General features: G+C 38.0%; 1 protein-coding gene across 5 annotated transcripts in view; it reads right to left on the reverse strand.

Annotated features, from left to right (window-relative positions):
- LOC131427278 (nuclear receptor-binding protein homolog) overlaps positions 1-27,889 on the reverse strand; it is a 162,386-nt gene that overhangs the window by 120,099 nt on the left and 14,398 nt on the right. For 3 of the 5 annotated variants that reach the window (XM_058590315.1, XM_058590316.1, XM_058590319.1), the window contains exon 2: positions 19,320-20,041. The gene's annotated coding sequence lies outside the window, so the exon portion shown is untranslated. The remainder of the gene's footprint in view (positions 1-19,319; positions 20,042-27,889) is intronic. The other 2 variants (XM_058590317.1, XM_058590318.1) reach the window with 1 other exon arrangement.

The raw sequence follows: 27,889 nt of genomic DNA on the forward strand, positions 1-27,889 counted from the left end.
TTTGTTTTATTTTTCGAATTTCATGATTCATATTCGCAATATTATTATCCTTATCTGATTGTATTTTGAATTTAGCACGTGGGCTGAAAAGTCCCGGGCCTAACACATAGATGGCGCTGGTTTTATTGTAGTCACCTTTTCCAGTTAATACTAACCTCTAAAAGACAGCTGTTAAAATTTCATGATATTCTTTTCATTAGTTTGTGAGTTATTGTTCTAAGAATGACGCTACTTTTGTTATTTTCGTGTTTTAATTTTACACTGCTTCTTGGTGGGAAAAATATCGTTCAAGCGAAGTTATGAAGAATGGAAAAGTCTTATGGAGAGTCCGCTTCATCAGAAACAACAATAAGACGTTGGTTTGCTGACTTCAAACGTGGGAGCGGGTCATTTCGCTGAATGCCATTTCGCCGAATAGGCCATTTCACCGAAAGTAGTTTCGCCGAAAGGGTCATTTCGCCGAAAGGGTCATGTCTCCTGTATAACTGATGTGGCGCAGCCACATAACCGAAGCCAAGAGGCGACGCCAGCTGAGTCGGCCGCCGACCGCGCGGGAGAGTAACAATCAAAAAAGTGTTTTTTTGTTTTTAACAAAAATTCTATTTTTTGGAAAATACTCTGCATTTTGCATTTTTTAAGTTTTTCTACTTTATGAAAGAACAGTACAGTACAAAATGAAATTTGGTTGAATACTACCGCTAATAATAGTGGATTTTTATTATGTTAAAGTATCTTATTAAACTATGTAAAATGAAAAATGACGAAAAAAATAAGTGCATAAAGTGGTTTTCGTGGTTTAAATTTGGGAATGTTAGACTGATGTAAGACTTTACTCGGGTTACGTCAATGCGGTTACGTCTCTGATATTATCCACCCGTCTTGTTGTTTGTTTGTTTTTTAACCTCAGTGGTTGAAAAAATCATCGACATTACCAACAATTGGAATGATGATTCACTCCCAAACTGCTTCGATTTTCCCATGCATTTCGCAGCACCAACTTACGATAATTTGGTTTTCTTCTCATGCAAGTATAGAACATTTGTCTCAAAGCGCAAGGCGTAAGAATTTCGGAGAAAGCAATAACAGTGACCACGTTCTTGTCAACTGTATCATGTACCATATACAGAGAATTCCATTTATCATGCACACAAATTACTAGGTGTTGAGGTGTTTCAATTAGAACAAGATGTTTCAAGTTGTAGTTTATCTTCTATCTTCTATTTAGACCAAAAACGGTGGTGGGGAATAACTACTCGGTACATTTACTTGATTTATTCGACATTATGACCTTTTTAAATCGTATATCACTCATTCATTGAGTTAAACACATAAGTGAAAATTCAAAGAAGTCTAGCGACAGCAAGACTAAACATATGAAACCTAACTTCTCTAGTGAATGCAATTATTTTCAATTCAATTTCTCACAAAAAAAAAAGCATTCACAGTAAGCGACCTGAATTGGACTGCCATTTACAACAACTTTGTGCTGCGCAATTCTTGAGCCATAACACTCATTAACAGCTTAAACAGAGAATCACCACCGACTGTCATTCCCATTGATATTGGTACGTGTCGTATTATTTTGGCAGTGGCAACCGTTCGGCACTGGAGCGGAAAGTTGCGAGTCGCAAAGGAAGTCACACCATTATTAGTTCTGTGGTTTTGCACCGAATGAATGCGTGCATTGTGTACTTCTTGTAAATACATATTCCAGCTATGGTGGTAATTGATTGTGCCATGAAATCGTGCCGGGTTGCATACAAATCGACCGTACTACCACCTACCTACAGACTACAGTACGAACACGATGATTGCCTCCGAATGCACAATGTAAGAAAGATTGTGGAAGTTTACTGAATCATCCACCGGCCGATCTGAACCGCAACGCGGGAGTGCAAGAAGTGCCGGTGATGAGTCACCCGGCACCCATAAAGACCTGCGTTCTCCAGGCGGTGGAATCGAGCTTTGTTTCGAAAAGCTAGCTAGCTTCGTGTTATCGATGATTGTAAATTACGTAGCGATTAAGGAAACACACATCGATTCGCCGAAATCTGGGTTAATTGCACAAAAATGATTACCACATCAGCCAGTGTTAGCTGTTATCTTTTTTTTTTTTTTTTTTTTTAAATAATTATTTATTGGAATATGAGTTAAAATTAAATTATTAAGATTCAAATTGGGTGTTCAGCCACAAGTGGTGACTTTTCAGCCCTATTATATATATGATTTGGTTATTACCATGAGGACATTATTTGCTTCCGCAATTCCGAGATTTTTGTGTAGGGAAAATTCTAAACCTACTTGTATTGTGTAATGGGGAAAAGGAACTTATATACTAACTTACTAACTAATACAGAGAGCGAATCGATTCAATTGAAGATTGCATCGATTTTTGTCGGAATTTGCTTATAATATTATGTGACATTACATCTAATGGTTCTATATTTGTGAGTCTGTGTAACTCATTTGTACTAAACCAGGGAGGACGCTTCAAAATCATTTTCAGAATTTTATTCTGAATCCTTTGAAGCGTTTTCTTCCTGGTGGAACAACAGCTTGACCAAATTGGTACCGCATAAAGCATGGCTGGTCTGAAAATTTGTTTATAAATTAACAATTTGTTTTTTAGACAGAGCTTAGAATTTCTGTTTATAAGAGGATATAAACATTTAATATATTTATTACACTTTGCCTGGATTCCTTCAATGTGATCCTCGAAAGTGAGTTTTTTGTCATACGTTAAACCTAAGTATTTAGCTTGATCAGACCATGTCAATTCCAAGCCATTCAATTTTAGAATGTGATTATTGTTTGGTTTGAGAAATAAAGCTCTTGGCTTATGAGGAAAGATAATTAATTGCGTTTTTGCTGCATTTGGTTTAATTTTCCATTTTGACAGATAATCACTGAAAATATTTAAACTTCTTTGTAGGCGACTGCAGATCACTCTTAGATTCCTACCTGTGGCTAACAGACTTGTGTCGTCACAGAATAGCGATTTCTGACAACCAACGGGTAGATTTGGAAGATCAGAAGTGAAAATATTATACAAGATTGGAGCTACACTCGAACCCTGCGGAACACCGGCTCGTACGGGTAGCAATTCAGATTTACAATTCTGATAGCTAACCTGAAGAGTACGATCAGTTAAATAATTTTGAATCATTTTGATCAAATAAATAGGAAACTGGAAATCAGACATTTTTGCTATTAAACCTTTGTGCCAAACACTGTCGAATGCTTTTTCTATGTCTAGAAGAGCAACTCCAGTGGATAACCCAGAAGATTTATTTGATTTTATCATGTTCGTTACTCTGACAAGTTGATGAGTAGTTGAATGTTCATGACGAAATCCAAACTGCTCTGGTAAAAAAATTGAATTCTCATTTATATGAGTCATCATTCTCAACAAGATAATTTTTTCAAAAAGTTTACTGATAGAAGAAAGTAAGCTAATTGGTCGATAACTTGATGTTTCTGCTGGGTTTTTATCAGGTTTCAGGATAGGAATTACTTTAGCGTTTTTCCATCTTTTTGGGAAGTAAGCTAATGAAAAACACTTATTGAAAATTTTAACCAGGAGTCTCAAGGCAACATCGGGAAGATTTTTAATAAGAATAATAAAAATTCCATCATTACCAGTAGCCTTCATGTTTTTGAGTTTCCTAATAATTGATTTAATTTCATCAAAATTCGTCTCAATAATGTCATCGTGTGATAACACTTGGGTTGAAATATGATCATATTTCAGTGAGACTTCATTTTCAATAGGACTCATAACGTTCAAATTGAAATTGTGGACACTCTCGAACTGCTGAGCAAGTTTTTGAGCTTTTTCGCCATTTGTAAGAAGTATTTGATTTCCTTCCTTGAGAGCAGGAATTGGTTTCTGAGGTTTCTTAAGAACCTTAGAAAGTTTCCAGAAAGGTTTAGAATATGGTTTAATTTGTTCAACTTCTTTAGCGAAATTTTCATTTCGCAAAAGAGTAAATCTATGTTTAATTTCTTTTTGTAAATCCTTAACTGTGTTTTTCATAGCAGGATCACGAGAACGTTGATATTGTCGGCGACGAACATTCTTCAACCGAATGAGCAGTTGAAGATTGTCATCGATGATAGGAAAATTTAATTTAGTTTGAGCTTTGGGAACTGAAAGATTTCTAGCTTCGATAATATAATGATTCAAATTATCAATTGCTGTGTCGATGTCCGCAGAATTTTCTAAAACAGTTTCATGATCCACATGATTTTCAATGTGAGATCTGTAATCCAACCAATTAGCTCTATGATAGTTGAAAATAGAACTAATTGGATTAATTATAGCTTCGTTGGAAAGTCTGAATGTTACTGGAAGATGATCTGAGTCAAAGTCTGCATGTGTAATCGGTTCACTACAAATGTGACTTTGATCTGTTAGAACCAGATCAATTGTAGACGGGTTTTTCACTGAAGAGAAACAAGTCGGATTACTGGGATGAAGAATTGTGAAGTAACCAGCTGAGAGTTGATTATGAAGTATTTTACCATTACTGTTATTTTGCCTACAATTCCACTGGACATGCTTAGCATTTAAGTCCCCTATTACGAAAAATTTCGATCGATATCTTGTAAGTTTTTGCAAATCGCCTTTAAAGAAATTTAATTGTTCGCCGGTGCATTGGAATGGCAAATATGCTCCAGCGATGAAATAAATTCCATGAATGGTTTCAACTTCGATTCCCAAGCTTTCAATAACTTTAGTATTGAAAGAAGGTAAAATTCGATGTTTAATTTGCCGTTGGACAAAAATGGCAACTCCACCACCCATTCCAGTAAACCTGTCAAATCGATGAACCACATAATGTGGATTACTTTTCAATTTGACATTTGGTTTAAGAAAAGTTTCTGTCACAATGGCAATATGGATTTTGTGAACTTCGAGAAAATTATAAAATTCATCTTCACTCGATTTCAAAGATCGAGCATTCCAATTTAAAATATTCAAATATTTATTTAACATCACTGTTAAATTTTAAATTCATTATAATATTATTTGCAAATTGCCATCCGATTTGAAATGCTTCAAAAAGTGATGAAGTCGAATTCATTTGGATGATCATTTGAAAAAGTTGATCTTGTAGGTAGATCATTTTATTTTCAGTTATATCGCCTAAATCGACTTCATTTAAAGAAGCGAATGGCATTGAAGGAATATTGGTAGGTAGACTGCCATTAGAAGAAGGTGATTTGGCCGGTCTACCTATTAATAAATTGTTTTCGTTAGAATTATTTACATTAGAAGAAATAGGTGGTAGTTTTCTACCTAATATACCAGCATAACTGACATTAGAAGAAGATGATGACGAGGTCGATCTACCTGTCAATAAATTGTTTTCGTTAAAAGACGAGTTGGCAGGCGTACCTGTTTTTTGTTTTAAATTCGAAGAAATAGGTGCCTTAGAAAAATTAGGCGTGGCATTTGTAACGGCCTTTTGATTTTTAGGTATGTTCTGTAAATTTAAGGTCGTTGATTTGACTTGTTGTCTAAGCGAACGAGCGTTTAAAATTTTTTCCCTGACAGGACATTTCAAATAATTGGATTTATGATTTCCATTGCAATTTGAACATGAAAATTTATCAGTGGTTTCATTCACTGGACAAACGTCTTTCGAATGCGATTTACCACAATTCAAACACCGTATATCCATATGACAATTTTTGGTTCCATGACCGAAGCCTTGGCAACGACGACATTGCGTTAAGTTTGCAATACGATTATGCCGTTTATAATGTTCCCAATTAATTTTAATGTGGGAAATGAAACGTACTTTTTCTAAAGTTTTCAAATTGTTTACATCACTTCGATTGAAGTGTATTAGGTAAAGTTCATGCGAAATTCCAGAGCGTGGTTTAGAAGTACCATTCGCTCTTTTTTTCATAAGTATTACTTGGGAAGGGGCAAAACCAAGCAATTCTTTTAGTTCATTTTGAATTTCATCAATACTTTGATCATTTGATAATCCTTTCAAGACAGCCTTGAAGGGTCTGTCTGATTTTATATCATATGAATAAAATTTATGGAGTTTCTCGGTCAAATATCGAATAAGACGTTCGTAATCTTCCAATCCATCCACCAAGACTCGACATTCTCCTCTTCGTCCGATTTGAAATGAGACTTTTACTTCCGGGAGAAAAGTAGAAAGCTCAGTACGGAATGCTTTGAAGTCGGAAATCATCACCGTCACTGGTGGCATAGATTGTTGTTTCTTCCCAGAACGACAAGCGTCCATTTTGGGAATTTTTGAAGAATTTTCTTCTATGTCGCTACAATCGGATTCAGGAAGAATCTCGTAAATATTGTTAGACGGCATAGGATCAGCGGAAGGGAAATCCGTCCGTTGTCTTTTATTTTTACATTCAGATTCTATAATATCGTGAATGTTATTAGAAAAATGTTGAATAACTGATTGTGATTTATTCCGTATTGAATTATTTTTAGCCTTAGGCTTGTTGCCTTTCCGGTTGGACGCAGGCATTTTTGAAATAAATGAAATTTTAAATTAAATTAACTAGGCTAAATTAGTCTTCGATTAGACTCCTAGCTAGCCTTAAAAAAGGCTGATTAATTTCTTAGTCACTCTAATATCACTCTTTGTATCACTTAGTCACTCTAATATCACTCTTTGTATCACTTAGTCACTTAGTTAGTGATTCAGGTAGTCTTGAAAAAGACTGAAGCCTTGAATCAATGAAACTCTAGGTAGCCAGAAAAAAATTCCAGGAGCCAAGAGCTATACGCGTGCGGTGCGAACGACTGTTCAACACCGACTGTTGCTGTTATCTTTTTGTCTTGCTCATTCTATTTTGAAAAATGAGCACCATCTAGTTTAGACGCATAATTAAACTGGATTGCCTCTATCGTTTCGACTGTTCTCATACTATGGTTTAAAATGTCAGTACAAGTAAGGAAAAGAAAGATACCTGTTACAATAATCTATTAATTAAATACCAATAGAAATGTCAAACCCTTTTTCGAACATTGATCCACTGAATAGAATTGTCGCTCGATTAACGAAATACAAAACTTCATTGCCTTCTCGTATATTCCGATTCCGACCGATTCTCGGTCTAGTCGAAAAGGGAAGGGTCCATAGATTACATCTCACCACGCTGGCACACGCAAGTGGCCCACAGTCGGGCAGTCGAATGGGGAGGCGAAGGATCGGAACCGCACATGAATGTAGTGAGTGCGGTGGGTGGCGCTCGGTCGGAATCACACTCCATTCACCCAGTCGACAAAGTCAGCGTCGTCGTCGTCGTTGTCGCGTCGTCCGCCAGTTCAACCTCTTCACACTGACGAGACTCCAACCAATGGTCATCCTCTTGCATTGGTTGTTCGTTCGTTCGTTCGGCCCGTTCAGGAAAACCCCGACCACTAACCTACCCCAGCAATCCTGCTGCTGCTGGTTGTCTATCGTACAAACCCTAATCTATACAGTTTCTCTTGGTTGTGTGTCGAATTTCTTTAATTTTTACCTCGCACAAAAAAAAAATTGCTGGTCCGTTGTGAGCCAACATTATATTCCGCGATTTTTTTTTAGCTTTTTGGCAAATCATCTAGTTTTGTGCGAATTTTCTTCTTTCGCCTTTCTACTCGATGGCTCGAGGTTTTGCCATTCTTCCGAGTTGTTGCTGCTTTCGCATGTGCGAATCTCACGTCATCTTCTTTCGGTCGTATTCGTTTTTGCTTCGCTTCGTAGATACATTTTTCTCTGCCGATCCATGATCTTTCTTTTTCTCATTTTATTTTCGTTGCTGTGGTGGTGCCGGTGTACAATCGGACCTTAGAATCTCTGCTGATGCGATGCAAATAAAAAAAAAAACGGCGAACATTCTCTCACGCATCGGTACACCGGAAAAAACGGGAGGATGTAGTTGTGTTCTGTTTATGAGCCGGTCCGTTCTTTTGGGTGAAACTGGATTCGGGCACGTTTAGTGAAATGTGTTTTTTTTTGTTTTAATGTACTGTAATTGAGTCAATTTTTTATTCAACATTGCTATTTGAATTATGAATCAATTCGAAATACTATTAGGCATTATTTTCCATTCGACAATTCGACCGGATATTGTATAATAAACGTTTTCTGATGTCAAAATACAACTTCAAATGTCAATGAAACATTCTATCTGAGTAGCGTTAGTTTCCTAAAAAGCATCAACTAAATTTTGAGGACATCAGATCAAATAATCAGAACAATGAAAAGACATAGGACATAGGATTCGCATGTCATAATGCCCCGTAAATCTGAAGGGGGTGTCGCGTCAGCGATCTGAGTCACCGTAAGAACTTCTAGAAAATCCTAATCATTCATGAGTTTTGATGAACATGAACTTGGCGAGGCCGATGATAACGCAAATAGGTGAATAATTTGTTGCTCATTTTTTTTCTATCTGTTTGAGTACTTCCTTAAGTTCATATGAAGTTAACGAAGTACCTCTCCTGAATAAGCTTAAAAACAAATCGAAGCCCAATGATAATTTGTTGCTTATTAGTTGCTAATTGATTATGGTAGTTTTGAATATGTTACTCGATTTTTTTATGTGGAACACATCTATATTTTCTACTAGCTGACCCGTCAAAATTCGTCTCGCCCAAAAATTATTTGTTCGCATTTATGTGTTCGGAGAGCAGAATTGTCAAACGACTAAGTAGTTAACGTTTCTCTCCAATACTGTTCTGATTACTTAACCTACAATTAACGGAATTCGACACACATTCGCATAAACCCAAAAAAAAAGAAACATCACCCAAAATTACTGTGAAAATGTGTACAGCTTTTAGGCATCGATAATGTTTGCTCAGAACTTGTTCTGTACGTTCAAGTTGTCAAAATAGTGCCACACGTACATCAGAGCTCTAATAAAGTGGATATTTTAGGTACGAAGAAACTTTTGGTAACTTGGAGAGACGACGCTTAAATTTTAAGTTGATATTGATCTTACAAATTTGATCATTCTTCTTAGCAGAAATGGCTTTTATCGCGTAAAAGAACGCTCTTTAGTAACTCTTCACACGATGCAATCAGTGTCATCAAAGGAAGACGGATATCATCTCAGCAACAAAAAACCGGCATGGCTCATTTGACATAGAATGGTCACCCGTGCGAAAGCGAATTTCTCTCGATGAATAATTGTGATAAAATCATTTTACTGCCGCTTATTCTGACTATGTGCATATAGCCTTTGTAAGAGTTGTGTCTGTCTGTGAATGCTTCACACCATGAGAATCATCAAGTCGAATCATCGATTAGATTTTCTGCGATGATTGTCAAATTGCGATTTTCTCTTGGTAAATTCCTTGCAAAACTGTATCTATTTTGGTGAGGGCCGTGCATAACTCAAAGTATGAGGTGGAGCGAAAAAATGTAGAAATATTCTCTCACGGTTCATGCATTGAGAGGCAGCGAGTTATATCTAATTGGCACTTAACAGTTCGGCTGAAAAGTTCGTATCGTTTAATAGAAACACACATTTTTTTGCCAAAATTCGTTTTTATTATTCAACATATTTGCCATCAGAGGCGATACAACGATTATAGCGATCTTCCAACTTTTCGATACCATTTTTGTAGTACGATTTGTCCTTTGCCTCAAAATAGACCTCAGTTTCAGCGATTACCTCTCCATTGCTTCTAAATTTTTCACCAGCGAGCATTCTCTTGAGGTCTGAGAACAGGAAAAAGTCACTGGGGGGCAAATCTGGAGAATACGGTGGATGAGGGAGCATATCGAAGCCCAATTCGTTCAATTTCAGCATGGTTTTCATCGACTTGTGACACGGTGCATTGTCTTGATGAAACAAAACTTTTTTCTTCTTCAAATGAGGCCGTTTTTTTTAAATTTCGTCCTTCAAACGCTCTAATAACGCTATATAATAGTCACTGTTGATGGTTTTTCCCTTTTCAAGGTAGTCGATGAAAATTATACCATGCGAATCCCAAAATACAGACGCCATAACCTTACCGGCCGATTGTTGAGTCTTTCCACACTTTGGGTTCGGTTCATCGCGTGCAGTCCACTCAGCTGACTGTCGATTGGACTCCGGAGTGAAGTGATGGAGCCATGTTTCGTCCATTGTTATATATCGACGAAAAAAATCGATTTTATTTCGATATAACAGCTCCAAACACTGCTCCGAATCATCAATTCGTTGTTGTTTTTGATCGATTGTGAGCTCACGCGGCACCCATTTTGCACAAAGCTTTCTCATATCCAAATATTCGTGAATAATATGTCCAACACGTTCCTTTGATATCTTTAGGGTGTCAGCTATCTCGATCAACTTCACTTTACGGTCATTGAAAATCATTTTGTGGATTTTTTTCACGTTTTCATCGGTAACAGCCTCTTTTGGACGTCCACTGCGTTCATCGTCTTCGGTGCTCATATGACCAGTACGAAATTTTGCAAACCACTTACGAATTGTTGCTTCGCCCGGTGCAGAGTCTGGATAACACTCATCAATCCATTTTTTGGTATCGGCGGCACTTTTTTTCATCAAAAAGTAGTGTTTCATCAACACACGAAATTCCTTTTTTTCCATTTTTTTTCACAATAACAAAAGTAGTTTCACTCAAAATGCAATATATCACAAACTAATAATCAGACAGCTGTCAAATTTATACACGTATCTTTTGAAGGTTGGTACTCACTGAAAATGGTATGGATTTAATTCTAGTGGCCCTCTCATAGAAACGATACGAACTTTTCAGCCGATCTGTTATTATGTGCGCTTTGTGTAATCTAAATCATTCGAAAGCAAAATGCAATGAAAATCGCTTAGTTTGACCTTAGCGCTTCTACAGCACAAACTTTTCATTGATTCACAATGATCAATATTATTCATCTGACTCCATTACACACAATCCATCAACTGGTGAACGATATCAGTACTTTTTCTTCTGCCTACAGCGGTTTTTCTAGAACAGTCATAGGCATTCCGCCAGTCATTTATGTCGTTTTCGCTTGATACCAAACCTAACCCAGTTTTTACCCTAACTGCTGTCAAACCGTTTGTTTGAAGTCAGTTTCGAACCTAGTTTCAACGTTGTTGCACTGAAAATCGAATCAGTTTCGAACCTGGTTTTTATATCAGGTTTGCTCAAACCCCCGTTGCTAAGTACGAACCCAACACAGTTTCGTGAAAAGTGTTTGTTTGATGAAACTACCCTGGGTCAGTTTCAGTTTTAGTAGCGAGTAGTGTCCTATTTTGTCTACTAAAAATCTCCAGCATATCGGATTTCCCTGCCATAGACGACGGTTTTGAAGGAGTAAGCGATATATCAAAGCGAAACCCTCGCTTTGATTGGTCAATCGATGCAAAAGCGAAGCTGTTGGAAGCACGCGAATCTATAAATAGAAGCGATATTATAGCTAAAGTTTCAGTCCTACGCGTAGCATGCTAGAAGTAAGTAAGGTGCTGCTAGACAGCAAGACAAAAAGTGCCATAATATGCTTTGAAGCTTTAATTGGTATGCTCTGATCTTGTGTCATGCAAGCTCGGATGAAATTCCATGTTATGTTGTTTCGCCTGAGAAATTGACAACTACCCAGGGTAAATTATGAGTGCTTAAGATTAATTTCTAATTTATATAAGATGAACTCGACTGATAATGAGAAAAAGTTTATCGCTTCAACCGAAATCGCAGAATGGTCGAGAAACTTAACGCTATAAAAATAACTGCTGGCATACATAAGTTTGGCGAAGAGAAGTTTAAATATCAAAATCTTATCGCAAGTATGCACAAAGACATAATTGCATACATTTAGGATATTGGTGTAATTTCGTCGGCTATAAAACAAACAATGTTCGGTGTTGGTTCCTAATCAAGATCAATCTAGGCAGACTCTCGTGCAATTGCGGATTCAAAAGTGTAACGATTGATTGAACTGTTTGATTGTAGATCATTTGAAATTTTGGTTGCCTTGTTCCACATCAATGGCTCGAACAAAGCCTCGTATGTATGTAACAAAAATGTGCACTCGATTTTCTCGGAGATGGCTGGACCGATTTTCACAAACCTAGATTCAAATGGAAGGTCTTATGGTCCCATAGAGTGCTATTGAATTTTACCCGGATCGAACTTCCAGTTCGGAAGGGGATAAAATATGCAAAATATGAATAAAAAGTGCACTCGATTTTCTCAGAGACTCATCCAATTTTTACAAACGTACTAATCAAATGAAATATAAAATGAAAGGTCTTACAACCTCATACAATCCTATCAAATTTCATCCGGATACGACTTCCGGTTCCGGAGCTACAGAGTGATAGGTATAAAAATTTCATTTAGGGGTTAGCCAAATTTTGTGCTAGGGCACATAACCGTTTTTATTATTTTTACGTTTCGTCTTTCGTCATCAGTGTAGCACTAAGCAGTTCAATTTGAACTGCTCTGCACTGATGAGTCAAAGACGAAACGTAAAAATAATAAAAAAAATCATTTTCAGGGACGTGTTTTGCCCATGTCATATAGAAAGGTTATGAAAAATCGACTAGTAAAAATTGATCCGGAGGGCCAATTGTCATGTTCGACTCAGCTCATCGAGCTGAGCGATATCTGTGTGTGTATGTATGCGTCAATTTATGTGTCAAATAATCTTACTAGGTTTTCTCGGAGTTGGCTAAACCCATTTTGACAAACTTACATTCAAATGAAAGGTCTCACGGTGCCATACGGAATTCCTGAATTTCATCCGGATCCGACTTCAGGTTCCGGAGTTATATGGTAAAATGTGTTAAATATTGTACACCTTCACTTAGACCGGCGAAACAAATACGGACGGTTCTCTGTTGAATGGTCGTGCTGGTGCTGGTGTCTACTGTCGTGAAATGAGGCTGAAGCAGTCTCATTCACTTGGTAGATACTGTACTGTGTTCCAAGCAGAAATCTACGCGATACTGTAGATACTGTACTGTGTTCCAAGCAGAAATCTGTGTGGAGTACAATCGGCACTTCAGCAGAGGATCTGTGGTAAACGAATTTTTTTTTGTTCCGACAGTAAGGCAGCCTTAGAAGCACTCAGTTCGAATGACTCACGGTCGAATCTAGTGATCGCATGTCGAACTCAAATTGAAGACCTTAGCATTTCAAATGCTGTTTACTTCTTATGGGTACCCGGCCATTCTGGTATTACTGGAAATGAATAAGCTAATGAGTTGGCTAGAGCAGGTGCAACGAATGATTTCGATGGTCCTGAACCAGCTTTACCACTTTCAACTAGTTGGATAAAGCACAAGATTCGTTCTTGGGCTGCATCCAAACATGCCAGCTACTGGCGCAGCTTGCAAACTTGCGCTCAGACAAAAGCATTTCTACCAGATTTAAATCTGAAAATGTCAAAGTGTCTACTGCATTTCTCCAAGCATCATTGCAGTATTCTGGTCAGAGCTCTGACTGGACATTGCAAACTCAATTATCACATGGCTACTATTCAACGTGCTGAGTATTATTCGTGTGATTTGTGTGAATGCGATTATGGTACTTCATATCATCTGATATGTAACTGTCCCGCATTGACGCAGCTACGTATCCGGGTTTTTGGTTCTCCATACATGGTTGAGTCTGTGTATGCGGAGATAAAATTAAAGGATATTCTCTTGTTTCTCACCCAATGTGGTAAGGAGCTGTAATCAGAAGGGTTCATCGTTCTTTCTGGAGTGAATGAATCCTTTCTGTATTCACCTTAAATAGGGTTTAGCAGATTGTTTGGCATCCTTTAGGGGTTACCGAATTTACTTCTGCTCGTACATACTGCGAATCGTTCTGCATTCTTCCGGGAACTACAAATTGCTTGCCAGACCATAGCTTTCTTACCAAATTTTTCGACTTCAATCGATGTCTCGGACTGGTTTAATACTTGCCCTTCTCGCACCGTATAATATTGTAGTCCCGGCAAGGATGTGTAATAGAGTTTCACGTAGGTTTCGTCGTCCATGATTATGCAGTTCAAATTTCAAGCAAGAATCGTATTGTACAGCTTTCGAACCCTCGGTCTGATCGATGCTTCTTGTTTCGGACTAAGTTTTGGTTGTTTCTGCTTCTTATAGGTTGAAAGATTCAAACGTTCTTTAGCACGAAGAACACTTGACTTCGAAGTGCCCACTTTTTTGGCCACATCCCGAACTGAAACCTCCTTTTTTTGCTCGTACGCCTTCAGTATACGTTTATCCAACTGAGGATTGGCAGGACCTTTTTTTCGACCCGTTTTCGGTTTATCCTCAAAACTGTTATCCTCACCGAACTTCCTGATTGCAATTCGCAGGGCTTTTTCATTTACTACTTCCATTTTTGCTATATTTCTCAGTGACAGTCCGCGTTCTGTGCACCATTTGTACACAATTTTTCGACGTTGTTCTGCTGAAAGTCCACGCATTTCGAAACAAACTAATGAAAACGAATAAACAACTGCACAAGTGGTTAGAGAAGAGTGTAACAAACTGGACGCAGCCATAAAAATTGACAGATTCTGAACCATTGCGAAATGGCAGCGGTTTTTGGTTGCGTCTATACTTTCTGGGACAGTCTTTAAGAAGCAAACAAAAGGTCTTGAAATTCTTTAAAATGTCCCCGAAAAGCTCATCCAGATCAGACTACTGGTTCTGGTATTATAGTGTGATTAGTGAAAATTTTCAATTTGATGAGTATTTTTTCACAAACGATGGCGAAACGAGATGCACATTTTCATAAAACTTTCTGCTAAATTCATCTAGTTGGCAGATCTTGTTAGTTAGTGAATATAAAAAACTACTTTGGGACTACTAGTCGCCGGTTTGCGCTTCCGAAAGCACCGATAAAGGTGAAGAAAAGCTACAAAAACGGAATTCACTTCGATTTCTCAGCAACGGATAAGCCGATTTTCACGTATTAAAGCTCTTATTGTCTTTAAATATACTGTGCAATTTCATCCAGATCCGACCTCCGGATTATAGGGCGATGAGTGTCAAAACGATCAAATCGTCATTCAAAATGACGATGCAAAACTAGTACGCAACGGTACGTGCGGCGTTGCTCAGTTCGCAGCGTGCTTTGTTCAATTTCGTATAGCGTGTAGGGTAGCCACATTAAAATTTATATTTTTGAAAATTTTTAATTCTTTCGTCCAATTCCTACCTACTTGTTAGTGTTATTACAAGATCATGATAACGATGCTTTTCTATAAAAGTACACTTATTGCCTTTCTCATATAGAAAGTTAATGCAATCTCTTGAAAAATGGACTAGGGGGACGGGTATAGCGTGATGGGATAGTCGATGCCTTTCACGCAGCCCACCTGGGTTCGATTCCCAACCCCGCACATAGGGTCAGAAAGTTTTTCTGGTCCGAAGAGGCGAATGACCTAAGATGTTAAAGCCTCTATAATTGAAACAAAAAAAAATTTACTAGTGGAAATTGGCACAGAGGGCTCTATATCATTCGACACAGGTCATCGAGCCGAGCAGTGTATGTGTGTGAGTATGTGTCAACTAATGCCACTATGAGTCAAATAAAAAATCTCATAGTCCCATAGGGTGCTATTGAATTTCACACCGTCATTTAGAGCGACGATGCAAAAAATGGGAAATTCAATTTTGGCTTCAATCTGACTCAATCTGTTAGCTATATTAGTTACTTACTAAACGAACCGACTTCTGCTATACTTGTTAAAAGTTCCCGGTTCCAGAAGTACCGGAAATAGTGTTCAAAAAGTTTAAAATAAGACTCACTCAATTTTCTCAGAAATGATTTGATCGATTTTCACAAACAGGCTCAAATAAAAATTCCTATAGTCTCATAGGTTGCTGTTTAATTTCATCCGCATCCGACTTCCGGTTCCAGAACTATAGGGTAAGGTGTGTTTAATCATTTAGTGCGACGATGCAAAATAGAGAAAAACTCTTATTACCTTGACATAACTGTTTACAAATTGAAAAGGTTATGTTAGTTTATACCCAAAGAAAATTTTTTATTTTATTCAACATTGAAAAAAAAAATTCTTCACAGAATCTTCTAGTGATATTCTTGAAAATTTAAGTAATATGAGAAAGGCATCATTACACCACTAGGTGGATTGAAAAAGGTTTTTTTTGGTAATTCTAAATAATGAATGTTTTTTTTTTGGTTATTCTACAGTAATATGATAGTATGAATAATACGAAAAAAGCATCATACAGGGTGGCAAGTGAATTGCCGATTTCAATTTCCCGGTTTTTTCCCGGTTTTTTTAGATAAAAATTCCCGGTTTTTGAAATATGCTCAAATCGCTCCTGTTTAGTTTTTTTTTTAATATTTTTTAATTCAAACTTTAAACAGATATCCCATGTCCAAAAATGATTATTGTAATAGGCCCTCTAATTGAGGTTTCTCATACTTTCCAGGCATTTCGATGTATAAATAGATAATATTCATTATAACATGTGCATATAAGGAAAGCATAAAGCCTTTTACAAGTCATTCAGGGGTTTTGGTTACACGTAACCGATTTCTTCCGAGTGCACATGACTGTTTTTATTATTTTTTTTGGTATACATATGATTGAAAATAAATCAATAAGGAACAACAATCCCAAAAACGGACGCTTGCCACTCAGAAAAAATAACAACAATCTATGCTTGCAACTTCAAATCATTTTGTAATCTAACTCAATATCTTCATTGCCAGGGCTTCGGCCATGGTACAATAAATTGTTATATGGACATATACTCTTTAAATTATGTCGCTTGCAAGCACATCTGTTCAATGAACGATACCCTCAGATGAATGATCATGCTGTGATTGTGATGAAAACCATAAAATCAATTATCAACAAAGTCCTGTCAGATCAAAAATTTTAAATTTTCATGTAATAGAATTGAATTTGAAATCATTAGATGTATTGGATGTGTGTATTAGAAGATTTCGCAAAACCGTTCGGCTGCCACGACTTGCTCTTTTGAAACACCATTTTTTTCTAATGTATCTGTTAGTCAATAAACAATGTTTACGATTTCAATGCGTTGATGGGCAAATAAATCGAATGATAGCAGTTAAAATGCACAATTTATCGATCTGTTCTTTTCCTAATAGGACTCTAGATGCTCGTAAGTAATCAGAAAGTACGAGTTCTTCATGATAAACTATCTGCTGGTTTTAAACCAGTTTTACTTCCAATTGCCCAACTAATTTATCTATATGAAAATTTTTTCTGCAATTGATCTAATTCTAGCAGATCAATTCACCTTTATCTAAATCAATATCAACGTTCTTGTGATCCTACTATGGAATAGTTGAGGACCTTTAAAAGAAAATTAAACATAGATTCACTGAACAAATCAATCCATTTTCTAAATCTTTCTAAGATTCTATACTAGTCCTCAGAAACCAGTTTCAACTCTCAAAAAGGAACTCAAAAACTTCCTGTAAACGGTGAATAAGATCAAAGTCAACAACTCTTCCAATCTTGCGAGTCCTTTTGACATCTCACAGAAATATAAGCATAACACAAGTATTGCTTAAAGATGACATTACTGAGACAAATTATGATGAAACTTAAAAACATGAAGGCTCCTAAAAATGTTCAATAATTTTATTAAAAATTTTCCCTATGTTACCCTGAGATTTTGCCATAAATTTTGCAAGTTATTCAAAATTTAATAAAAATGCAACAGAAGTATCCAAATTATCCTTATTTTTCAAAATGAGCTTTCATTATGCTGTTATTGATAACAACTAAAAAAACTCTGATGCTTCCTGTTTGATTTAAAACTGCCTGCAAGCCTCTAAAAATCGTTGGACGAGACATGGGGTGTTGGCCAAATTTCCAATGGACAATAAGTTATTTCAACACTTGTACTGAACATTTCGCTCAAACGCAAACTTGGGTATTGTCTCCTACTTTTCAATTGTTGAAAAAAATCATTATGCTAACAACTGTTACTCATAGGTGAACTAGTAATAGTTTTCCCGGTTTTTCACTAAAATTCCCGACTTTTTCCCGGTGAAATCAAATTCCTGACTTTTTCCCGGTTTTCCCGATTTTCTCGGTCACTAGCCACCCTGATCATAGCACCATGGTTTTTTCGAGCAAAGGTTGTAAATGTCACTCCTAGCTTGCTTGCAACATCTCGGACGGAGAGGTTGGGCTTTCGCTTGACCCAGTTGGTCTATATTATCAACATTTTGCAATCTATTGACACCCTATATAGTTTTCCTGTCTGTAAACAAACCTTGGTGACAGTTGATTTTGCAACAATGTTATAAAAAGTAAGATCACACTTAACACACACATAGCAAATTATGTGAATCATCTGTTTCAAATGGAAAACAAGATTTCCCAATTCGGAAAAAATAATAATTGATCAACTGAAACACAGTTGGCAAGCAAAAAATCGACTCACTCAGAAAAAAACAATGCGCATCTCCAACGCATCGTAGAGTTTCCGATAAACAGACCCATAGTTGGTTATGTACACTTCAAACTAAGTGAGAATAATATTGTATAATCAGTACTTAGCCACGTCTCTAGCATCAAATAAAGTTGATCAGATGCAGAATCCTTCTAACCCAAATAAAACTCATGTCGGGTGATGGATGCATCCAATGCAGTAACCCCAAGTGACGTGACAATGAAGAGTAGAATGCAATGATGAATAACAAAGCGAAATTGGCTATAGTACTATTTGCTTGTTGGGACAGCGAAGCTTAAAACCTGACCTATATAGCTCCATTTAAACATCGACTATGTAGTCTTTCGTTAAAACAAGAAATGACTGCCCCGTGTCCTCGCATAATTCAGCTACGACCGAACTCTCTACACGTCGTCATGTTCTTGACATCGGAAGAGCGTTTTGCGGTTGGTGAGGGCAAAAAAATTAGATAATCTAAATAAAATTCGTTGTTGCAGTTAAAATTGCATAGTTATACATTTTAAGTACTATTCAGTTGGACAGACATATGGAGCGCTATTGTTAAAGATATCGTTGTTGTTTCACTAAACGTACCCCATTCATAGGCCTGTTCGGAATCGTGAATTACTTGACGGGACAGTCGATGGGGAGCCGCACGTCTACACTTGTATTTGTGTATTTGCAATGCACTCTTGCGCACAGCCATATGCCATATGTATCTGTTTGTTGATGTTAATTTCCTCGGTATTTTCCGTCTGCTTTTGAGAGCCTGCCCATGTTGATGATTATGTAGTTTATGTCCAATGAATCGTCTGGCTGTCTATTGTCTACTCTTAGGAGTACTTTGAGGAATGCATTGTGCATACTGGTAAAGAAATATTGTGAAGAATATTGTAGAGACAAATTGCAATACTCACCCTAATTGAGCTCCCGATCTCAAGCACCACTCTTCCATTGAGAGTTCGATTGTATTCCGGTTGAAGTAATCCACCAATACACCAGGTGATAAGAACTATAAATCTACCGAGAACCACACAATTACACACACTCGGACTCCACACCACCGACGGCAATAATGACTGACGAGCGGCGCAGGCGAGAGACGATCGGCACACTGCCTCTTCCGAGGTTGCTCGTGTTCTAGCCACAGTGCACAGAACACACCTTTGCCGTCCAGGATTACCGTTTTCCTTCGACCAAGCGAACAAAAATTCACTTAAGAACTAGGCACCCACTTCGACGGGGGAGAACATCTACTGCACCGCGGTGGAACTTTTGTTCACTTATCCGAATGCAATCTGACGAGATTTGGAAGGAACGAACCGACACCTTTCACCACTAACCAGTAACCGTATGGCCTTTCTTCATACTACTTCTTCACACTATTTTGGGGTTTGTTTATTACTTGTCGTTACACAAACACCTGCACCATTTAACGAAAGGACTAGCTATTTATTGTTGGTATTATAAAACTGCCATCGACGACGACGACGACGACGACGAAGACGGCGACCATTCGAATTCTTTCGTTGCTTTGGTTGCCTCTCCGTTTTTTTCCTACACTCGCTGGATTCACTTTTCCTTCGATCTCTCTTTTAAGCAGTCGATGATTTGATTAAAACGTACGGAAATTAATTCACTAACATCGAAGAAAGAGAAGAAACGAATGGTAGAAACATACAGAAACACACACACACAGGAATCCAAGGTTAAATCGGCGCTTCTGTGTTCGCTGCTGCTCCTGCTAACGCCGGTCTGCTCTCGCGTGTCTCTGTGATGTGCCGCTGGATGTGTCCGTGCAGGTACCGTCTAGAGGGAGGAAAAGAGAGCGAACCAGCTCACGCGAAGCTGATTTTTGTTTCGTTCCTACGCCATCACTGGCTATAGGCGTGCGAGAGTTGCAAAAAGGAAGATTCTTTGGTTAGGTTCTTTCTCCACCCCGCATCGCATCCACTCGCGACGGCACTCGGTGCTGGAATATATAGCCATGGAGCGGTAGGGATGCGGGGTGGTTGAAACAGAGAGCTGGACTGTGGGCTGTGATGAGCTTTATCGACTTTTGATAATCAATTTACTACTATAAATGTGGCGGTGCCCCCAGCAGCTTGTTTTTGTTTTCGATAATAAGTATCATTCTAATACATTTCATTTGAAGACATAATGTAGTCATTTTATTTGGACGTTGAATATCGCATGAAAAATATATGAGCATATAGCATATGAAAGCAATTATAATTTGGAATTTATGATTTTTAGACTTCAGAAACATGGGGTCTTACAATGTTATGAAGCGAAATTAATTTGTAGTGTGTTTATATTGCGGCCGGTTTTTTGTTTTCTATGCGAAATATACTTTCGAAAAAAATACTTTAAAAACTTTGGTTGCCCTGAAAAGAGCCGTTAAGTTTGTAGGTGCTGATCAAGATAATTCAGCATTCGATTAACGGCGAACGGCGCGTAGAATAAGTCCACAGAAAAGGCCCACTTGTTGATGAGCACAGTAAGCATTACCGAGCCACACAGAGTGCAAGTTTCAACAGTAATTCCGATTATGTGAAGATGCTCTGTTTAAATAGTAGCGTTTATGCTATTTGAAATGCAAATTTTGCCTACTCAAATCGATGCGTAAAGATACTACCCAGCAGTAAGTGTAATGATATCGAAAATGTTTTATTTTTCGAATTTTGAATGTAGAAAACAGAGACGTTGTCCTACGTCGAAACTCAACCTAAGGTTAACTGCGGTTTACTCAGTTTGTTTAGCTATTTACACATAACGGATACTAATAAAAAAACTGTTCTTTGTTTTATCGTTTCTCGTAAAAAAAATCACTGTTGAAAACGAGTTTTCAATCGGGGCCCGGAAATTCAATTGTTATATACCATTCGACTCAGTTCGACGGGATAACAAAATGTCTGTGATAAAAATAGGTCCTCAATTTGATAAAAATAGGCACCCATTTTTAACCGAATGTCACATTTTTAGTTCAAATGAAAGGTCATATAGTTTCACAGGCTGCTATTAAATTTCATTCGGACCCAACTTTCGGTTCCGGAATCACTGAGTTGTAAGTGGTAAAAAAATTCGATATCATGAGCGTTTTCTAGCTAGTGATGTAGGTTTACAGATCTTGTTGGTTGTAACCGGATATCGGTACTACCGGTTCCCGGATCCGGCAGCACCGGAAGTATTGATGACAAACTCCATATCATAACTCACTTCGATTTCCTAGTGATTGTTGAAGCTTTCTTTGAAATCTAAGTTTGATCTTTTGGTCTGATAGACGGTTGTGCCATTTTATTTAGATTCGACTTCCGTTTTCGGAATTACAGTGTGATAAAAGTCAGAAATTAGAAACCGTCGTTTATAGTGACGATTCAAAACACGTAACAAATCTTCGAAACTGTACCCAAAATTACTCTAAAGTATTATTATTTGATAGTCATATTAACATATTATTATATTAAACGTATTGGAATGAATCTTCGTCGAAACCCTAAACGTTTCTGGTCCTTCGTTAACTCAAAAAGGAGAGAGGCTGGCCTCCCGCACTCTATGTACTTAACCGATGTAACGGCCCGCAACGAAAAGGAAAAGTGCGATTTATTTGCCCATCATTTTAAATAAACATTCAACGAAAGTTCTGCTACACTGATGCAAATAGACGAAGCAGTTACAGATGTGCCTCATGATATTTTTAATTTCAATATTCCGCTTGTAACCGAAGAAATGGTTAGAGTCGCATTGAACAAATTGAAGTTGTCGTTCGCTGCTGGACCCGACGGTATTCCCTCATCTGTGCTGAAGCGTTGTGGAGGCGCTCTCAGTTATCCACTAGCAAGACTGTTTAACCTTTCAACTGTACAATGTGAGTTTCCTTCTCGATGGAAGTTCTCCTATCTGTTTCCTGTTCACAAAAAAAATGATAAACGCAATGTCTCCAATTATCGAGGAATAACGTCTTTGTGTGCTTGCTCAAAGCTGTTCGAAATTATTGTGAACGATTCCCTCTTTGCCAGCTGTAGGAACTACATAGACAACGATCAGCATGGGTTTTATCCGAAACGTTCGTTGTCATCTAATCTCATGTTGTTCACTTCGATATGTGTGCAGAGTATGGAAGGCGGATGGCAAATCGACGCAGCGTATATGGATCTCGAAGCAGCATTTGACCGAGTGGATCATGGAATTCTTCTATCAAAATTGCAACGACTGGGAATCTCATCGATGAGCGTGGAATGGTTCAGATCATACCTAACAAACCGTTATGTCAGTGTAAAAATTGGCTCCTCGATTTCAGAAGTTTTCTCAAACCTGTCCGGAGTTCCGCAAGGCAGTAATCTTGGTCCGCTGCTGTTTTCGATTTTCATGAACGATTTTCTGCTACTGTTACCACCGGAATGCAGACTCTCCTATGCCGATGACACAAAAATCTTTAAAGTTGTCAAATGTCTCCTGTATTGCATTGAGTTACAGGGAATGATACAAACGTACGTTGAATGGTGCTCAAAAAACTATTTATGTTTAAGTATCTGTAAAATGTAAAAGAAATGCTGTATCATCTCCTTCCATCGTAAAACTGATCCTGTCATATTCGATTATTTCATTGGGGGAAGATCCATGACACGAGTGGAGAATATAAAGGATCTTGGTGTCATTCTGGATAAAAAAATGACTTTTAGACTTCATTATGACGAAATTTTAGCCAAAGCCAATCGTCAACTCGGTTTCATCATGAAGATTGCCTCAGAGTTTCGGGATCCGTTGTGTTTGAGATCTTTGTATTGCTCACTTGTACGCTCTATACTTCAGTCAAACGCTGTGGTATGGTGTCCTTACCATGCTCTCTGGAATACTAGGATTGAAGCTGTTCAACGAAAATTTGTGCGATACGCTCTGCGCCTGCTACCGTGGCGTGACCCATTGAATTTACCGCCCTATACCGATCGATGTCGTCTATTGAATCTTGAGCCATTGGAAACACGACGAATCATTGCTCAAGCTACATTTGCTGCTAAACTTCTTTTGGGGGATATTGACAGCCCACCTTTGCTAATGCGGTTAAATCTCTACGCACCGGAAAGATCACTTCGTCAACGCAACTTTCTGCTCCTGGAATCAAGGAATACGGTTTATGGACAGCACGAACCTTTTCGCTCTGTCTGTACAAGATTCAACGAGATTTTCCAGTATTTCGATTTTAATATGTCGTCCCGTGTGTTTCATCAACGTCTACTTGACTTTTTCCATATTGTGTATCGTGAAAATTAATTTTAGTGTACTTAGTTAATTAATTTTTATTCATTAAGACAACCTATGTCAGATGAATCATAAGAAACAAATAAACAAATAAACCGATCTCGTCTATAACAGTCTCGATTTCCGGTACCGGAAAGTGGCCGAATACACATAAATCGAAATCAATTTGATTTCTTGAGGATGTCAAACCCAGGAAGGCGATCTGAACCTATGAATCGAACAATGAGGATGTTTACAAAACTAAACGAAGGCGGCTCTCAATTTGGTCATTGGTTCGCGTGCCGTGTGGGATGTGGGAACCGTCTTGTTAAAACCGCTTGTCAGGCCATTTCCATTTTGGGCAACACATATCGTCAATCATCACACGGTAGCGCTCGTTATGCACAGTAACGTTACGCCCATCGCTGCCTTTGAAGAAGTACAGCCCGATGATGCCACGGGCCCATAATCCACACCAAACAGTGACTTTTTTCGGAATGCATCGGTAGCTCTTGCAATGCTTCTGGCTGATCTTCACTCCAGATGCGGCAATTTTACGTATTGGCGTATCAAAATTTTACGATCAACACTCTTTTAACCGAGCATGAATTTTGATAGTAAAATTCACTAATTTGCAAGCGTTGTTCGTTCGTAAGTCGATTGATGATTAAATTATAGACTGAACTGAACCTTGAGACAGATTGAATGATGCTGTCACGGTCCCAGGGCTTGTCTGTATCCTTACTCAACGGAGAAGGATGCACACTAATGGTGCCATGGGTAATGTCTGACAAGAAGGGGCAACAATACACATAATGGGAACAATAAATGGATATGTTCCTCTTTCTGAGTGTGCCAAACTTGTCAGGCATTGTCCATGCTACAACATATATTGCACTTTGATCTAGGGTAGAGAAGCGATCTTCTTATCAAGTTTGATCTCTTTTGCAGTATGCAGTTGGTTTTATGATGACGAAATCATATACTCTTGGTTACCTTTTGGAACCGCAAATGGCGTGGATAACAGCGTCCGAAACTTCCACACATTGTTGTTTAGTTGTATGTTGAAAGTAGCTTTCTCTTAGATTACATTGTAGTATGCTTGGTGCTTTATCAGACATTCGTTACTTTTACTTAGATCCATACTAATACTCCACTCACTCATCACTCATCTTTCATCACTTATATTTTACTATGCAAATGCAAAACATATATTTATTTCCTCTTCCAACAAGATTGTAGATTAAGTACACCATCAAGCCATATTTAGTAAGTAAAATTTGTATCAAATTTTATATTTAGGATCAATGCACAATTCCGGTCCAACGCCAGTGTTCAGTTGGTCAATATAGACTAGTTCTTCAGGCGTGGAATTGATATTGTATATCCTGGATCCATGAATGGGCCCGGTTCAGAATTAGCGCTATTCAGCTACCCGACCGGTAAACCCACAAAAAAAGTATAATGCCGTTTGGCATAATGGTTATTTGGCGTACTGATCATATGGTATAACAGATCAACATGCTGCTTAATAGAATTTGTTCTAATTTTTTGCTACTTTGAAAGGTCTAATGCCGGGCATCGGCCGTCTCGACCTGAGTCATCTATGACGAACATAATGTTGTGTTAGCATTAAATAAGAAACTTATATAAAATGATAGTGTGCTATTTACTACTCTTTATGACTAGAAGATTCAAAGTAAGACGATAAGTAAATTGAACAATGTATCCAAACAATCTATTGTTAGTACACGTAAAATAGACCGAAGTACCGCAGGCATGCTGCAGTACTTCGGACCTTACAAGCAGGTAACAAAGTTTATGCGAAGGTCTACCAAAGTAACTCAAAATGGAAATGGGCTCCTGGGGTTATCATTGAATCTATCGGCGAAGTAAACTTTAACGTTCTTTTGAATGATTGGCATGGGAGAAGGAAACTCATCAGATCACATGCAAATCAAATTAAGCATCGCTATAGTGAGCAAGAAGACGAATCTCAAAAAAAATTTTCGTCGATGAGTTTGGATTGCAAGTTACCCCGATTCCAATGCCTCAAGAACCTGAAGAAAATCCTGAATCCAAAGACGAACCAAATCCCGATGATTCAGTTCAGCCTGATTTAGGAGCTTCTGGTTCCAATCTGAACGAAACGAAATAGCCGATTGTTCAGTCGTATAGTAATCAGGAACCAAATACAAGCCGACCAAAACGTATGATCTAGATGCCATCAAGACTTGAACCTTTTCTGGTATTCTGGAAATAACGAAGGAGGAATGCTGGCCACTAACATATCAAGTGACGACATTTGCTGTTTGTTGAGACAACCCTTGGACTTACCATAGCTAACCCTAGCAACAAAGTAGAAACAGGATACACTAAGGTATTTTTTAAGCGGTTTTTTATGCGACTTTTTTATGTGAATTTTCAGAATTATGCGGTTTTTTTTATGCGAAGTTTCAGAGTAATGCGGTTTTTTGTCGTGAATACGACTTAATTTACTATGGGGTGCCTTTTCAAAATTAGCCATATGGAAGAATGGGCAGAACTTAATCGTGAATATCTCGACTTGTATTAATGGTAGCAACATAATTCATTCACCATTTCATCAAATATATGATCAGGAATTTAGGATAATATTTTGAACAGTGTGAGATAACCACAAACAAATAAAATATTAAGTTTTCTCAAACTTTGAAAACAACGTGGAAAACTCTTTACTTTTGCTTGGCTTTTTCGCGCAAGGACGACGATTTTGAGGTAGTCAGGCACATATCTTCAACTGACTGCGTATAAAAGGGGAACCGTCTTCGAAATTCGATCATTTCTTCTTGTGCGTTGGATGCAAGCAGATGTCGTGGGACCAGCAGCTTCGGAGAGTGCACCTTCTGCGTGGTTAAAAACCTCAAACGCTTAGGTCGCAACTTTTATTTAGACTTCAGTCGTCAGGTGGAGCAGTCGGCAATGAAAGCAGACCATTGAACTTCATTTGAACTTCAATCGTCGGGAGCAGCGGTCGTCAATAATGAGAGCAGACCTTTTGCGTGGTGCCAAACCTGAAACGCTTAGGTCGTGCTCTCATTTGGACTTCAATCGTCAGGTGGAGCAGTCGTCGATGAAAGCAGACCTTTTGCGTGGTGCCAAACCTCAAACGCTCAGGTCGTAGTTCTCATTTGCTTCCGGTCGTCAAGGGGAGAAGACGCATTAAACCAGTTTCGCATCATTTGGCACTGCGTGCGGATGTGTCGGTTTGTACACAAAGCTAGTTTCAATTCGAGCAAGAACGATTGCATCAGCTACTGGTGCTTTGCATTGGAGAGGAAGAAAACAAGAAACGAAAAGTGTACAACATTATATAAAATCAGCCGTTCTAATGGCTCTAAATGTTATCCATAGAACTATTAAGATTACTTCTTTGAAATTCGAAGGTAGAAATAATCAGTTTAGTGAAAATCCAAAATAATTTGATTTGGTTCGTGCACTTTTCGCTGTGCGAAAATCGTTCGAGATAAATGTTCCGAACTGTGCTAAATATCGTAGAGAACTCCACAATTTGGTCCTTCTAAAAGTCAGAAAAGAATCCTGTACAGCATCTTAATAGTTTCTTTCAGTGAAATATGCAAATCCGAAATGAAATAATCGACGTCAAAACTCGTTGAAAAGTTTAGTAGTGAAAAGGGGGAAAGTTTCGCAATTCACACAATCGATCAACTATCAATTCGAATTCGAAAGTGTAAAGAAATCGTGTCAGTTTTATTCGTATTCACGACATCCAGTTATGTCTCTGACATTACACACCCGTACTTTTTTATACGAATTTTCAGAGTTACGCGGTTTTTTTATGCGGTACGTAAACTCGCATAAAAAAAGGCTTCAGTGTATAGAATTTTCACTTTGTACTTTGAATTGGATGAATAAAAACCCTTTTTTTGAAATACGAAGATTGCTTCAATTATAATGAAGTACCACAACACTATATGCGAAAACAGATACCCAATTGAAAGAAAAGCTATGTTTGGGTTTGAACCCTTAAACCGCCACCAAGAAACCCCCCCCCCCCCTTCCATGTATACGCGTCTGATTCTAGGAGATGCTTTTTAAGAAAATATCTGTTCTTATGTTATTCCTGTATTATTTTTCATTTTGGGGAAACAGTTTCTAGATATTTGCTTCTTCTGGGAGATGGTATTCTGGCATTTGTTGTATGTCTTTCTACTAATTAGTACCTTTGTGAATTGGTTTTCTGGAGAAC

The sequence above is a fragment of the Malaya genurostris genome, chromosome 2 (genome assembly GCF_030247185.1).
Source record: "Malaya genurostris strain Urasoe2022 chromosome 2, Malgen_1.1, whole genome shotgun sequence".
NCBI classification, from domain to species: domain Eukaryota; kingdom Metazoa; phylum Arthropoda; class Insecta; order Diptera; family Culicidae; genus Malaya; species Malaya genurostris.